Source organism: Felis catus, chromosome A2 (assembly GCF_018350175.1).
Source record: "Felis catus isolate Fca126 chromosome A2, F.catus_Fca126_mat1.0, whole genome shotgun sequence".
Taxonomy (NCBI): Eukaryota; Metazoa; Chordata; class Mammalia; order Carnivora; family Felidae; genus Felis; species Felis catus.
In genome coordinates, this window is record NC_058369.1 from 58,261,013 (window position 1) to 58,276,233 (window position 15,221).

At 42.8% G+C, this 15,221-nt stretch overlaps 2 protein-coding genes across 10 annotated transcripts in view; one reads left to right on the forward strand and one right to left on the reverse strand.

The window, feature by feature from the left end:
• Positions 1–15,221, reverse strand: part of KBTBD12 (kelch repeat and BTB domain containing 12) — a 77,128-nt gene that overhangs the window by 28,216 nt on the left and 33,691 nt on the right. The window lies entirely within an intron of this gene.
• The window catches only part of MGLL (monoglyceride lipase), a 248,328-nt gene that overhangs the window by 533 nt on the left and 232,574 nt on the right, over positions 1–15,221 (forward strand). The gene's annotated exons all lie outside the window — the stretch shown is intronic.

The window sequence follows — 15,221 nt, forward strand, 5'->3', positions numbered from 1 at the left end:
CTCGCGGGTGCCACATGGCTTACGGGACATTGTCTTTGCTCCTGACCATTAACGCGTGAATATGTTCCCTGTCTCACTTGGATGTAATCCCACCATCAAGTACACTTAGAGCGTCACTCTGTAACAGCAGACTTAATGAGCTTAAACTGAAGGTGAATCCTGATTAGATAAATAATCAAATAAAAGCGTGATCTTTATTAATAAGTCAGCAGCAGCACCACGAGAGAACTCTTTTGATGAGAGAAATCTAGGGTAGGATCAGCACATCTTTAGAATTTCAATGAGATACCTCCATATCTTTAATTTATATGCTATCAGAACCTCTCAGCCTGACTTTTCTTTATTCAAAACAGGCAAATGAATAGAAATAAGCTTTGGGAGTCACCCCCAAATTGACCTCAAGTGCAAACTATACTCCTTAGGGTTTTTTCAGTGGGTGGAAATTATAGAAGAGGACAGTTTCTGCCTCTCCTCGTTTTTGTTTCTACAAAAATGAAGACCCGCTCTTCTTGGGTTTGGCTGCTACAGATTCCTTCTCTTCTGTGGCCTGGCGGGGAGGTGGCTGAGGGCAGAGGGGAGTAGCACTTCTCTGACCCCCTCCAAGGACTCCCTGTCCACAGCACCCTGCCTGCAATGGGGCTGGCTCCCAGCATCTGCCCTGACGGGTAGCCTTCAGGTGGCAGACTTACTCTATTCTTCCCTGGGCTGGATCCAAAAGAGGAAGGGGATTGTGTAATGGCTCTGACAAGCTCCCAAAGTTACTTGCGTTGCTAAAGACGCTTTAGAAACAAGCTTTAGTAAATATCTTTGGTGTCGTAAGCTCCCTTGTGACGCAGGAAAAACACGTGGGCTTTTGGAAACAGCCAGACTCTGGTTTACATGCTTGGGTCGCCACTTACTAGCTGGTAACTTGGGTCAATATGATTTCCCCAAGCCTCAGTTTTCTCATCTGTACATTAAGGATAATAATACCAATGTCATAAGTTGTGGCAACGATTACGTTATTATATAACTATGTAAAGGGGAAGAGGGGTAAGGAGGTACTTGCGTTTGCTGTGTATCTATTCACAGGCATTCCTATGGGAATTTTCTTTATTCTCCTGTACCGTATGTAAACAAAGTGGCTGGCAGGCAGTGTGAATTCTTTCTCCTGCATGTTCTGCAATGTTGGGTAAGTAAGCCAGTGGTCACCGAAGTTGCTGAAATCTTATGTTTGCTTCTTCTCAGTTGAACTATTTGCTACGTCTATGGTTGATTTGACTGTGTGGTCAAATCTCTCTTAAAAGTTTCATCTTCAGGAGGTCAGGGGGCTGCAAAGTAGGCTGAGCCATCATCTCAGCCATCATGAGGAGAAAAGCCCCCTGAAAAGATTTAGAGGAATTCATTTGGTCATGAACGTCTGAGAGAGGCAGGGGCTATCAAGTGACATCCTAAAAGCCAGAAAAGGATTTTGCAGTGAGCAGGTTTCCAGGAGCGAAGCTGGCCCACCCGTCTGAGTGGATGGGCTACTTTCTGACTTGCGTGTCAAATGCGATCTATTCACTGCTGATAGAATGCCTGTGACGATTTTGTTCTCACTGGAGTTGTCTGCTCTCCGAGTTTTTTTCTACTCTCATTTTAGAGTTCCCGATTTGGAGCCTAAGACCCTAGGAGATGCGATCTTGTTCCTTTCTTAGTCTAACACAGGCATCTTGGGTATTTTGAGAAAAAGTCCTTGAGGACTGGGTTGAAAGCAGGCTTATCTGCCGTTTACAAAATTCCGTGTGATGCCAGGCACTGCTTATCTGTGTTGTGCCTTGGCTCCCAGAACATGGTCTGACAGTCCTCACTTGTAATAAGGCCATTCTCTTCACCTGCTAACCCTTTACTGTCCTTTGCCAGTTTTTTTCTCACCAAGCTAAGAAAACAATCATCTGTCTGCATTTAATTTGCTCCTCAAAACATATTAGCTTGAAAATCAAATAAAAGAGCTGAAAAGTTCTTGATTGTGAAAAGCTTGATTTTGCTTGAGGGCAAATCATGTGTTTGAAATGTCTTACATTTCCACTGGAATTAGAAATACATTTCCAGGGACACCTGCGTGGCTCAGTCTGTTAAGTGTCAGACTCTTGGTTTCAGCTCAGGTCATGATGTCACAGTCTCATGGGTTCAAGCCCCGCCTTGGGCTCTGCACTGCCAGCATGGAGCCTGCTTGGGATTCTCTCTCCTGTCTCTCTGCTCCTCCCCGACTTGTGCTGTGTCTGTTTCTTTTAAAATAAATGAATAACCTAAAAAAATTAAAAAACAATACATTTCCACATTGAGAGAGAGAGAGAGAGAGAGAGAGAGAGAGAGAGAGAGAGAGAAATACACTTCCCACTGGAAATGTAGGCAGCTGAATAGTAAGTTCTGGCACTGAGCCCTCAGGTGCCAGATAAGCTGCAATTACAAAATTGCTGTCCCACCTGATTCTGATAATCCCTGGGCTTTACTGGACCCAGTCCTGGGAGTCAGTGGATTTGCATATGTGAGACATATTCAAATACGTGGCCTGACCCCAGCAGTTCTTTCAAGCCCTGGGGTCCTCTTTCTTTCTCTTTCTTTCTTTCTTTCTTTCTTTCTTTCTTTCTTTCTTTCTTTCTTTCTTTCTTTCTTTCTTTCTTTCCTTCCTTCCTTCCTTCCTTCCTTCCTTCCTTCCTTCCTTCCTTCCTTCCCCACACCTCTTCACTAGCTTGTTCTGCAGGCTTGACAGGTCTGAAGGCTGAGTCCCTATGGGGAGAACAGAGAGAGCCTGGGAACGGTGGGTAGGAGCAAGCTTAGCAGGTGACCTAGAGATGTCACGCCAGGTCAGGGGTGACAGGGCTCAGCCTCAGATGAATATCACCACTGTCCTCCTTGATTCAGCAACCTCTGTATCTCACCCGTCACCCAATTCCGTTGGTGGTACCTCCTCAACACGTCTCCTATGTACCCCTTCCCTGTAAGGTACACAAGCTTTGATGACCCAGCCACTGCCTGGTGCTACGCCTTCCTATCACCTCATGCTCCAGGCATGCTGGGCTGCTTGCAGCTCCCCAAACAGGTGAGGCTATGTAGCTCTTGGCCTTTGCTTAGGCTGATCTCTGCCTAGAACGGCCTCTCTTCCTCCTCCTCCCCTCCTTCCTCTCCCTCCTTGTCCTCCTCTCCACTTCAAAAACTCCTACTTCTCTTTTAAGGCTCAGCTCAATAGTCACCATCAATAAATCTTTCGTGTCTAGGGGCGTCTGGCTGGCTCAGTTGGTAGAGCACACAACTCTTAATCTCGGGGTTGTGAGTTCGAGCCCCATGGTGGGTGTAGAGATTACTTAAGAATAAAAAAATCTTAAAAAAAAAATCTTTCATGTCTCTACATAAAATTGGCCATTCCTTTCTTTGGGCTTCCACTGTCCTTTGAACCGAAATCAGATTCTATATATAACATATATTGTTCTTATTTATCTTTATGTATGTTTCCCTATTAGATTAGGTTGTAAGTCACTTGAGGACAGAAGACTGTCTAGGTCACATCTGTATCCTCAACACTTTTTACAGATAGTTACGAAATAAACATTTAACTAAATGCAGAAATGGATCCGCTCCTCACCCTCATCCCAGGTATCTTTTTTCTTACACATTTTGTCAAAACAAAAAGCGATGACTGGCTTCCCAGAATGTGGCAAGCCCTGAGTCCAAAGGGCTGAAAATTCACTTCCTGTCAGTTTATAAAAATCGTCTTCTTAAGGATACAGGAATGTCCGCCCAAGTATTGAGAGAAATTGTGGGTGTGAGTCTGTTGTTGTTGGGCTCAGCTCTTCCCCCGGGTCAGCCTGCCTACATCAGTTAACTTCTCTTAACCTGGGCTGGACCTGACCTGACAGGACACGAGCCCACACTCTGCTAATACTTCTCTGAGATGAGGACTATGAATCAGATATATTCCCCGGCTGAAAAATGTAAACACACAGGATGTAAATCCTTGAAGGCAAGGTATGCGTATTGCTATATTCTCTGAGGTGCTAAGAATAATGCTTTTTTTCCTAGAGGATCTTGGCAATATTTGTCGAGTAACTATTGAAGAAAAAAGGCCATAATAAGGGTGTGGCATGTTTATCTCATGTGTAAATAAAATGATTTGCAGAAAACCATAATTTGTGCTCATTTCCATATTTACCCAAGAACTTGTAGAGAATCGGAGTGATAAAAAAATGATCGCATATATGAATCAGGATAAACTCGTTGAAGATAACACATTCTACTCTTTTATGTTTTAAAACATATGTTATTCTCTGCCTTAGTGAACTGAAGATACCAAATGTAATTAAACATTTTCTCAAGGACTCAGGAGTAACAATACAACTTGTTGTCATAATATGCCATAGATACAGAGATGACTCTATTCATTAGGCTGCGCGAAAACAGACCCAAGATTTGCTTTCATGAACAAATCTTTGCTGTTGGTGTGGCTTTTAGCAATTTACCTCTTTTCATAGAAGCAAAGCATAGAATGTCTAGGTGCACAGCCCTTTGGCTGTGGAACACTATGCTAAATCAGGGGCCAAAACAACAGTCTCCAGAGATATTTCTCACTCACTTTCAAGAACATTATCACCACTGCTCATCAGGGGCTTTCACATTGGAGAAGCTTCCAATTTTGACTTCAGAGTAAAAAAGTGCTTTAAATTTATAGTTAATTTTAAGCAATCTATAAGTATATTCTGGATATCCACTTTGTATTTATACTAGGTATCTGAGAATAATACGTTTAAGAACCTTTTTTTTTGTCCTTAAGACACAGTCTACTGGGGGCTGTTGCGGGGGGTGCGCCTGGGTGGCTCAGTCGGTTGAGTGTCCGACTTCGGCTCAGGTTATGATCTCATAGTTTGGGAGTTCGAACCCCGCGTCAGGCTCTGTGCTGTCAGCTCGGAGCCTGGAGCCTGCTTCGGATTCTGTGTCTCCTTCTCTCTCTGCCCCTCCCCTGCTTGTGCTCTGTCTCTCTCTGTCTCTCAAAAATAAGTAAATGTAAAAAAAAATTAAAGAAAAAAAAAGACACAGTCTACTGGGAAACCAAAGGCAAATATGAAATCACAAGTCACATAGCATTATAATTATACATGGATTGAATAAATAAGTATATATAAATAAAATATATATTATAAACGTATAAATGAAATATATACATAAAATATAATTTCTAACTAACTGCCACAAAGAAATGCGGGACTGCCAAGTTTCTGTGAACTTTCAGGATATCAGTGATAAAAATTACTATAGCTAAGTTGTAATTTGGGAGCCACTTGGACTTCAGAAATGTCCCAGTCCAGAACACTCTGGAATTAGATCAGAACACACTGACAGCCTGCTTGATAACTTATGACGGCCAGGATGCTTTGACCAAATAACCTTGACATGCTCTGAGAACACCTGACTAGACAGTGCTGTCCCGGGGGAAGGGATGTGGTTCCATTCTTCTCTGCAGCTCTTCCAAGAGCCGCCTCAGGGCCTGGCCTGTGTGATGCACGCTCAGTAAATATTCTGGGCATATGATACTCCGTCCCACATGATACTACCTCTTCTCTGTCCTCACCATATTTGTATTTCTCAAAGGGTAGTTCTACGACGAGTCATTCCAGAACTGCCTGGATGCTTCCTGCAATTCAGATTCCTAAGTCCCACTTCAGACCTACTAGCTCAGAACCTGCCAAGGGTGAGGGCCAGGGACCTGCCATTTTGACGAATAACTGAGGTAATTTGAGGAACACTTCTCTCTTTTAAAAAGTTGCTTCAAATTGTATCTGAAGAAAGATAAAGGCAAAAGCTTACCATAATAAAACTTAGTGCTTCCATCTGATAAAAGCATTCACCTCTAGCGTGATTTCTGAAGTGCATTTACTCTAGTGACTGGAACCTTCTGTGTGACTTCCCGTGTCACCCTCGCTGGCACTCCAGCTGAGAGACTGCACAGTATGGCTGCCTCAGCGAGCCAGTGAGGTACAGAGTCGTCTCCTGGAGAAAGTGATACCCGGTGGTTTGGGACATCAGCTGTGTGGGAAGACTTCTTGTTAGCTGGCTCCCCAGACAGGAAAATGAAGAGTCCTACTTTAAATTTTTTTTTAATGTTTACTTATTTTTGACACAGAGAGAGAGAGAGAGAGAGACAGAGCATGAGCGGGGGAGGGGCAGAGAGAGAAGGAGACACAGAATCCGAAGCAGGCTCCAGGCCCTGAGCTGTCAGCACCGAGCCGGACGTGGGGCTCGAACTCACGAGCTGTGAGATCATGACCTGAGCCCAAGCTGGATGCTCAACCGACTGAGCCATCCAGGGGCCCCAAGAGTCCTACTTTAAAAAATTCTCCACGATACCCGGAACTGATTGTTTTTGTGGCTTTTCATACGATGGGAGAAAACAACGGGCTACAGAGATGAGGGAAGTCAGCTCGGTAAACTAGTGTATATCAAGCCGCTGTCACAGAAGCCAGGCCCTGGGCTGGCTCTTGGAAGAGATGCGGACACGAATGAGCCAAGATCTCGTCCCCTAGTCCGTCTGAGTATAGCGTGATGATGGCAATGACAGCCGCAGAGCAGCATGCTGTGGGGAACCCGGACCTGCTGGCCACACAGCCACCAAGGGGAAGGGCATTTCTTGCCAGGTGTTGAAGGATGTGTAGGAGGTAAGAAAACAAAGGAGGAGGCAGTAGAAGCAGAGGGAGGAGAGTAGCCACAGGCACACAATGGAGGTGTGGACAGGAAATGACTGTTGCTGTGGCTGGGGTTTAAGTTTTGTGGGGCTGGGAGGGGAGAGGCTGGAGGGGATGAGGCTTCACAGGCAGGCTGGGGTCAGGTTGGGAAAGGTCCAAACCTTTCCACAAATAGACGCGGGTGCTCACTTTCTATATTTGAGTTTCCTGACCCATCAAGCTGAAGCAACTTCTGACTTTTTAAAAACACTTGCCAGAATCCCATATTTGTGAGTATCCATTGCCATTTCAGAATCAAGCATAATTTATTCAAAAGCCTAACTAAGAGCAGGAGAGCTAAAATGCTTGCTAGTTTATTTCACAAAAACTCTTTTTCAAAGACAACTCCTGGTACCATATTTCAAATCATTTTTTTTTTTTTTTTTTGGTCATGCAGACACCCAACAAGAGCTCATAACCAGGGATTAATGAGGTAGAGCCTGGAAGATTCCATCTTTCTCAAAACTTTACTAATAGGAGCCTGCATTTAATTCATCTCCTCCTTTATTACTCATAAAAATATGAGTTTAAACCTTGAAAACAAGGAGTTAACATTTTCTCACAGTGATGGGATAGGTTCACCTAAAATGTTAAGGCTGCCTGTTTAAAGAACATTTTCTGGCAGATTAGGATGTATTTTGGATTAAAGTAGCTTAAGTATCTCTTATAATGAGCATTCATAGTACAAATGACAAAAGATTGTTCTTGAAAAATAAAGCATTTTAAAATGCAAGGCTTTAAACAGCACCCTCTGCTCTCTTCCCAGAGGGCTTCAAACGGTTCTGCCATCGAGCCCACGGCCCGCTCCTTCCTGCACAAAAATGGGTACGCTCCAGAGAAGCCCTCAGAAAAAAAGCCAAAATGAAAATCAGCCAGTTTTAAATACCTGGGCTTTCAACAGGGGGTCATTTACTCATACGGCTTACATAGACTCTTTCAATTATTTAAAGCTCTCCAGGAAGTTATTCAACAGAAGAGCCAAAGACAGTGTGCAAAACTGACCAAATACACATGTAACTGAGTGGACAGTGGAGTCACTTAAGCAAACAATCTGGCCGTATCTTTTCCTGTATTTTTATTTTAAGAATGCAATTTATAGATTTCCAGGAAAAACTATCCAGTGTCTGACTAATATGCCTCTTGGCTAGTTTGCCATCGTTCCAGGAGCCATTTTCGTCTAAATTCAAGTCATTATCTGTGGCAAGACACTTATGCAAAAATTTAGCACAGATGTTAACTGAAGCCAATATTCTGAAATCTTGACAACGCCTATCAGACCTTGGGGTCAGCCTCAGCCACAACGTGCAGTAGTGTAAATGGAAAGAATACATTCTGGACAGGATTCTCCAAGAGCCCCTCACATGAAAATGTGTCCCTGCTCCACACAGAAAAGCAGGCTGGATGGACACGCAGTGTGTGTTTGGTGTGTATTTACAATGGGAGGGAATGAGAAAAGTGGACAGAAACAGACCTCTGACCCCAATGCGTGAGGGCAGAGCGATCCCAGCACCCAGATGGCTCCCCAGTTGGGCCCGGCAGCCACAGCACAGAGACCTGTCAGCCGAGGAGCTGGGACAGCTCAGGCTACTGAGGTTAGGAGGACTGGGCTGAGCATTTTGGGGACCAAAGTGTAATTGTCACTTATTACGAGTAACAATAATAATTATTATAACTCTTATTTCTTGTGCACTTATATATGTGCCAGGCACAGTATTCCTCATCTGACATAATACTCTCGAGCTTCACGACTGCATGAGATGACGGTGTATTATTATTATCCTTATTTTATGAAGAAAATGGACTAACAGCTCAAAATGGCATGGCATTAATAAGTTGCAGAAATAGGATTTGTCTGCAGAAGGACCTTTCCTTTATACGGCTTATTTGAGGTAAAGAAGAAACCTGGGAAATCTTTGTACAGATGGCATTAACTCAGATTTGTAAAAGTATAAAAAAGTAAAGGCAAGGGCCATTAATCAAATGAGCCAGATGCCGCCCCCCACCCCCCCCCCCCCCCGCCCCTGGCCTAAATCTCTCCCCAGGGTGGTTAGATGCTTATTGGGACTTTCAGGCCCCTAGGGCTCCAGTTAACCTGACACGCTAACCCCTCATTTAACAGGAAGCCAGATTTCAAGTCACGGCCCAGAACACAAATACCAACGCTGAACAAAGTAAAGAGAAGTGAATGGCAGTGCTGTGACGACGGAGACCTTGAATTCTATTCTGAAGAAAACTGGAGACGTTGTTAAAGGTCCACAGCCGCACAATCTGTGTGAAGCACAATCGTCTGCCTGAGCAATCTTCAGGCACAACTTGGGGAAGGCAAGGAGAGGGGAAGAAGCGGCACCGGAGCGGTGGGAAGGAAAGGAAGGACCATCACAACATAGCATCTGCTGGCCTTCTAGCTCAGGGGGCGGACGGTCCTACGTAATTCACAGCCGATTTGTACAGCACTCACGTACAGAGTGGTACACTTTTTGATGTTCCTCATGATTATCTGTACAAGTTATTTTAACCTTGACATGGGGCAGATTTGGGTTTGAACCCTAGATTTAATCGCACTACTTGTACGATAAAAATAAGCAGAGACGTTACCTTTGTAGGACATTGTGAGAACTCGGACAACACATGCAAAGCACCAGCATTTAGTGATTCTTCGACACAAATTACTTTCCTTCAAAGAAATTTCTTCAGGAGGCAGAGAAAAGTGTGATAACCTAAAACATTTTCTGTCTAGTTAAAAATGTTATCAGATGTTGGCACTTAAAGGTGCCAGCACCAGTTATTTGGCAAATGTAACTTTGTAGACTCTTTCCTTTTCCAATGCCTGGGAAACAGTTTTGGCACCACTCAGAGCATAGACTGACAAGGGGGATTATCTACTTATTTAAAGGTATATTTTACTCCACAAGTAAGGTAATAAACTTTTTGTGGATAGGGGCTTTGTCCACGTAATTACCTAAATAGTGCCGGATAAGTAATAGCAAAATTGTCCACACAATAAAGGCGAATCAATAGGAGAGTTGGAAAAAAATTTTAGGAAACTTCCAAACAATTTAGGGTAAAGTAAGCCTTGTCCTCTCTCTTTGTAAATGGATTCAGAGTGGAAACAGGAGTCTCAGAAAAATAAATTGGAATTAAAAACTTGCTGATTTAGAAGATCTCTAAGATGGGCTGAACGTTCTCAAAGAGAAAGAGCAGGAGGACCGGACACCCAGCCACTGGGGATCTTAAAGGGAAATTCTCCAGACAACCCCCAGAAGCATTTACTCCTTGGAGCATCCTTAGGATGTGGGAAACAAAGGCAAATGAAAAACTCCCTTACTGCCTGCAGCCCATTGACAAGTCCTTGAAACAGGCAGAGTGACCTCCCTCTAGGAGCTCGGCTGCCTCAATGATGGTGACACTTTGCTCAGGCCAAAAGGCAACCTTAGCTTAACATTATGTCGACCCCCCCCCCCCCCCAGCATCCTGTAAGTCTACTTTCACATATAAATATTCCTTTGGAAATTTCCTTTATCTCTACCTGCTTCCCCATATATGTTGGCAATCATCCTCCAAGCTTATGGCCCCCCGACATACATCTGAAGGTCTCATGACTGAACTTTTGCTAAACAGTAATAAATGACCTTTTCCTAACAACAGCTAGCCCCTCAAGGTCCTGGAAACCTTGCTTCCAAAATTCCTTAGAGACTCTCGCTGTCCCTAACCCCCTCCCAAACTGAAGGTTTATAATCAGCCACCCATCATAACCTCAGAGCAGCTTTCTGCCCATGGGTCCTGTCCCTGTGCTTTTAATAAAATCACCTTGTTGCACCAAAGACGTCTCAAGAATTCTTTCTCGGCCGTCAGCTCCGGACCCCCACCACCACTCAACTGCATCACTTAGACTCAGACCATCAGGACAAGACTTTAGTAAAACCACTGCCAGGCTCTTCTTTGTGTACTTCTTTATCCCTTTGGCCATATTTTTCCCTCTTTACTGGGTTACTAAGGGCTGGTGGCCATCCTAACTTTTTAATTTGCCTCTCCCAGACTGTTGCTTTTGCAGTGAATTTTAAGTATGGCATACAGATATGTCAAACTGATGTTACCAATAGTGACACGACAAAAAAAAATGAAAAAAAAAATGTCCCTGCATTGAGAAAGAGGGATAACAATTTTCTTGAGATTGTTAAAACAAACAACCCACAAAAAGCACAAGGCCCAAAATGGTGTCATTTAGACCAAGTTCTCACATCAGTGCTCTATACATAATCTAATTGCAGTTTCAACCTCCCCCAGAAATATAGTCTTAGCTGGTCAGTCAAGAATTTTTCAATCCCTGCCAGTGAGTCTGCACCGGAGTCCTTTCAGGGCCCCCAAGGAAAGATGAGGTCATCTCCATGATAGGGCACTTTGCTTCTCCCCCGCCCCAGAAAGCTGCCTCACATAAAATAATCCTTTTCTTTTGCTTGATAACTTTCTTGTCCCCACACTGGGCTGTAACAACCTTCTGTTTAGTCCCACTCCTCTGGCGCCTCTCCACCTGCTAGGTGGGGGCTGCCCAATTCATGAATGGGTTAATGAAGCCAGTTAGACCATCGGATTTACTTGGTTGAGTTTTGTGATTTAACAGGATGTGATAGCGATTGTTTATCATGAGCCCTTAAGACAAATCTACCTCCAGCCCCAGTAGCGCTGATCATGTCTCTATTGCAGCACTCAGCGTCTTTTTTCTGTGTAGGAACCAGGCTCTTTGATGCTGATCCAGGACCAGGACAACTGTTTTATCAGTCTTTTAGTTAGACCAGGTGTACAACTCTCCAGTACCCTCTGGGGGTTATGTCTTCTTGTAAAGAGTCTGAAGGGATAGAAACCCTTCCCACATTGGTGGGACAGATTTCTGAGGGTAACAATCCCATCCCCAGGTGCTGCTCAACTCAAGTGATCCTTGGAAATTTCTCCCTCGATTTGGTCAATATAGAAAATAGTAAACAAACCAGTTAAACTTCCTTTGCCCAAAGAGCTATGAATTAGCATAATCCTTGATTTTTCCATTGCTAACCAAAAAGAGTCTGTGCCATTGCTGACACTTCATTTTGTACCTAGATTAACATCGCAGGGGAGGTAGAACAATTTCTGTTAAGAACTGTTAAGGAAGACTCAGGGAGTTGCTGGGCCTTGTTTTGATGGTCAGACCTGGAAAAGTCTAAATTGTGCCATGAGAATGCCTTCCACTCTCTTCTTGTAATACCTTGTTACACTTGTATATCGCATAGCTTGACGTGTTTATTCAGAGTCTTAAATCTACACAGCCACTGTCCTAACACATGTTTTGACAAATGATTTGAAGACAAAAACAGGACAAATTCGTGCTGATTGACAAGTAAATTAAAATCTGATCCACAAGTAAAACCTTCTCTTCAAGAAGGATCAACGATAATGGAGATTGTCTGGACCAACCCTGATGGTCTCTCCTTGTGCTTGGGCTGAGAAAACTAGAAGGGGAGGGGGAGAATATATCAAACTTCCACACTCCTAGGAAAAGTCTGGCTGTTCTAGAGCCAGGGTAACAAATCAATATCGGAAGTGGTTTTCAACCTGGTTAATCAATCAATGACAACTTGCTTCTGTGAACGTGTCTCTGGAACCAGTCAGTCAGCTGGAGCCTCAGACTCTGAAAGGAAGCCAATCTGAGGCCGACTCACTCAACTGACCCCTGTGCTAGGACAGACTCCACCCACTCCTGCCTCTGTAATGGACACAATCCATCCTTCTAAAGGTGACAGCAACCTTTGTAACAACACTAAACCAAAATAAGCTCCTGCCCGCGATCCTGAGTTATCAGTCAGCTGTGTTCACTGGGAGTATCTCTCACCAGTTAACCATTCTTGCATCTAAGAAATCAATATACTCAGCTTTTTTGACTCCAAGATACTGAGTGCTGGTCTCATCCTTTAATGGTGATAAATAATTGACATTTAATTCAGAAACAGACAAAATTAATATGTACTCATGAAATGAATGTATTAAAGCAACTCAACCTAATCTTTCTCTACCATGCTTTGACTTCTACTGACCCTGGTGCCAAGCCTCCTTCCCCTTTTCCTTCATCTGACTAAGTCGCACCTGTAGGGTGACCGAGTCGACCCTCCACACGTCCCCATAGGTGTGCACTTAACCGTATGCACGACTGACCTGACTGTATCTTATTCTGGTCCACGAGTTCCTTCTGGGCATAGAGTTTGTCTTTCATTTCTAGATCCTCAGCACCCAGGCCAGGGTCTGACATATTATATGCCCAAAAAGTATTTGTTGAATCAAATTACGGTATGATAAGAAAATGCAATATCTCTCCATTGGAAATTATTAGTCTCTCTGATACCAATGTTACTCAGTTGAATTTTACCTGTTATTTAGAAAGGCTTACCTTCCCTGCTTGTTTCTCCCTTCAATTCTGAAAGGCCAGATCTTGCTCATTTTCATTCATCTAGTTCCTAAGAACTGTTTTCATTCATAAGTCTCTTGATGATGCTTCTTCCCCATTAACCCAGGCCTTGCTACTTGCTATCTCCTTCTCCCCACTTCCCTCACTGTACTAATTTTGAATTTCTAGACCATATCTTCTTTCCTTACTATGTGTGCTTCCCATCCCTTTACATCTTTCTTAGCTCAATGGCATGTTTTGTAATATTAATTTAAGCAAATTTTATTTTGGTAAGAACACTTAACATGAGATCTATCCTTTTAACACATTTTTAAATGTACAATACAGTATTACTGACTCTCGATACGATGTTGTACAGTAGCTCTCTTGCTACCATATTCATCTTGCTTAACTGAAAATATATGCCCACTGATTAATAACCTCCATTTCCACCTCCCCCAGTCCCTGGCAACACCATTCCACTCTCTGCTTCTGTGAATTTTGCTATTTTACTGACCTCAGAAAAGTGAAATCTTTCTGTGACTGGCTTATTTCCCTTAGCATAATATCCTCAAGGTTCATCCATGTTTTTGCATATTACAGAATTTCCTTCTTTTTTTAAGGCTGAATAGTATTCCATTGTATGTACATGCTACATTTTATCCGTTCGTCTCTCAATGAATACTTAGGTTGTTTCCATATCTTGGCTATTGTGAATAGTGCTTCAATGAATATTAGAGTGCTAGTATCTTTTTGATATTCTAATTTCAAATATTTGGATAAATACTCAGATGTGGGATTGATGGATCATATAGTCTTTCTATTAAAAAAATTTTTTTAATATTTATTTATTTTTGAGAGAGAGAGTCAGAATGTGAGTGGGGAGGGGCAGAGAGAGAGGGAGACCCGGAATCCAAAGCAGGTTACAGGCTCTGAGCTGTCAGTACAGAGCCCGACACGGGGCTCAGACTCGGGAACTGAGCCCAAGTCAGACACCCAACCAACTGAGCCACCCAGGCACCCAGATATTTCTATTATTAATTTTTTGAGGAAAAAAAATTCCTTTAATATTTTCCATAGTGGCCACACACTTGCCTTCTTAATAACAGCATTCCAGCGTTCCAATTACTTCACATCCTTGCCAACACTTATCCACATGCAAGGAATTGAAATTAAACTCTTATCTTACACCATACACAAAAGCCAACTCAAAATCAATTAAAGACGTAAATATAAGATGTCAAACTGTAAAATTCCTGGAAGGATACTTAGGAGAAAAGCTTTGTGACACTGGTTTTACAGCGATTTCATGGGTATGATACCAAAAGCACAGGCAACAAAAACAAAAACAAACAAATGGGACTACATCAAGCTAAAGGTTTCTGTACAACAAAGATAATAACAGTAAAAAGGCATCCTGTGGAATGGGAGAAAATATTAGCAAACCATGTATCTTATAATGGGTTTATAATTTTAACTTTTGTACATATTGCAAATATTACTATATCAGGCTCAGATGGCAGTAAACAAAATTTAAATACTTCAAAGGTAACAAAAACCACATTATATTCTTATCCAAACCCAATAGGTCCCACTATAAAGCCAATTCTTAAATTCTCATACTAAGTCAGAAGAAAGAAAGCATAGATAATAAAAATCCACATTTTACCCAAGCCATAATTTAGCTACTGCCTTGGCAAACCACGTATAAAAGTTATTAAGTCAGAGGGCAAAAGTAGCTAATTTGATTTTCAGCTCCTTTCCTTTCTCTGGCTCACCATCTGGCTTCCACATCAACAGTGTAGTGACTAAATCACAGGTAATGGAAAGAAATAGAGATCTCACTTGCTTCAGTCTCTAAAGAGTGAGAATTTCTTAAAAGACCCAGTTAGAACTTTAACTTCAAATATTCAACCATTCTGGGGGCACCTGGGTGGCTCAGTTGGTTAAGCATCTGACTCTTAATGTCAGCTCAGGTCATAATCCTAGGGTCATGGGATAAAGTCACATGTCAGGCTCCACACTGAGCATGAAATCTGCTTAAGATTCTCTCTCTCTCTCTCTCTCTCTCTCTCTCGCTC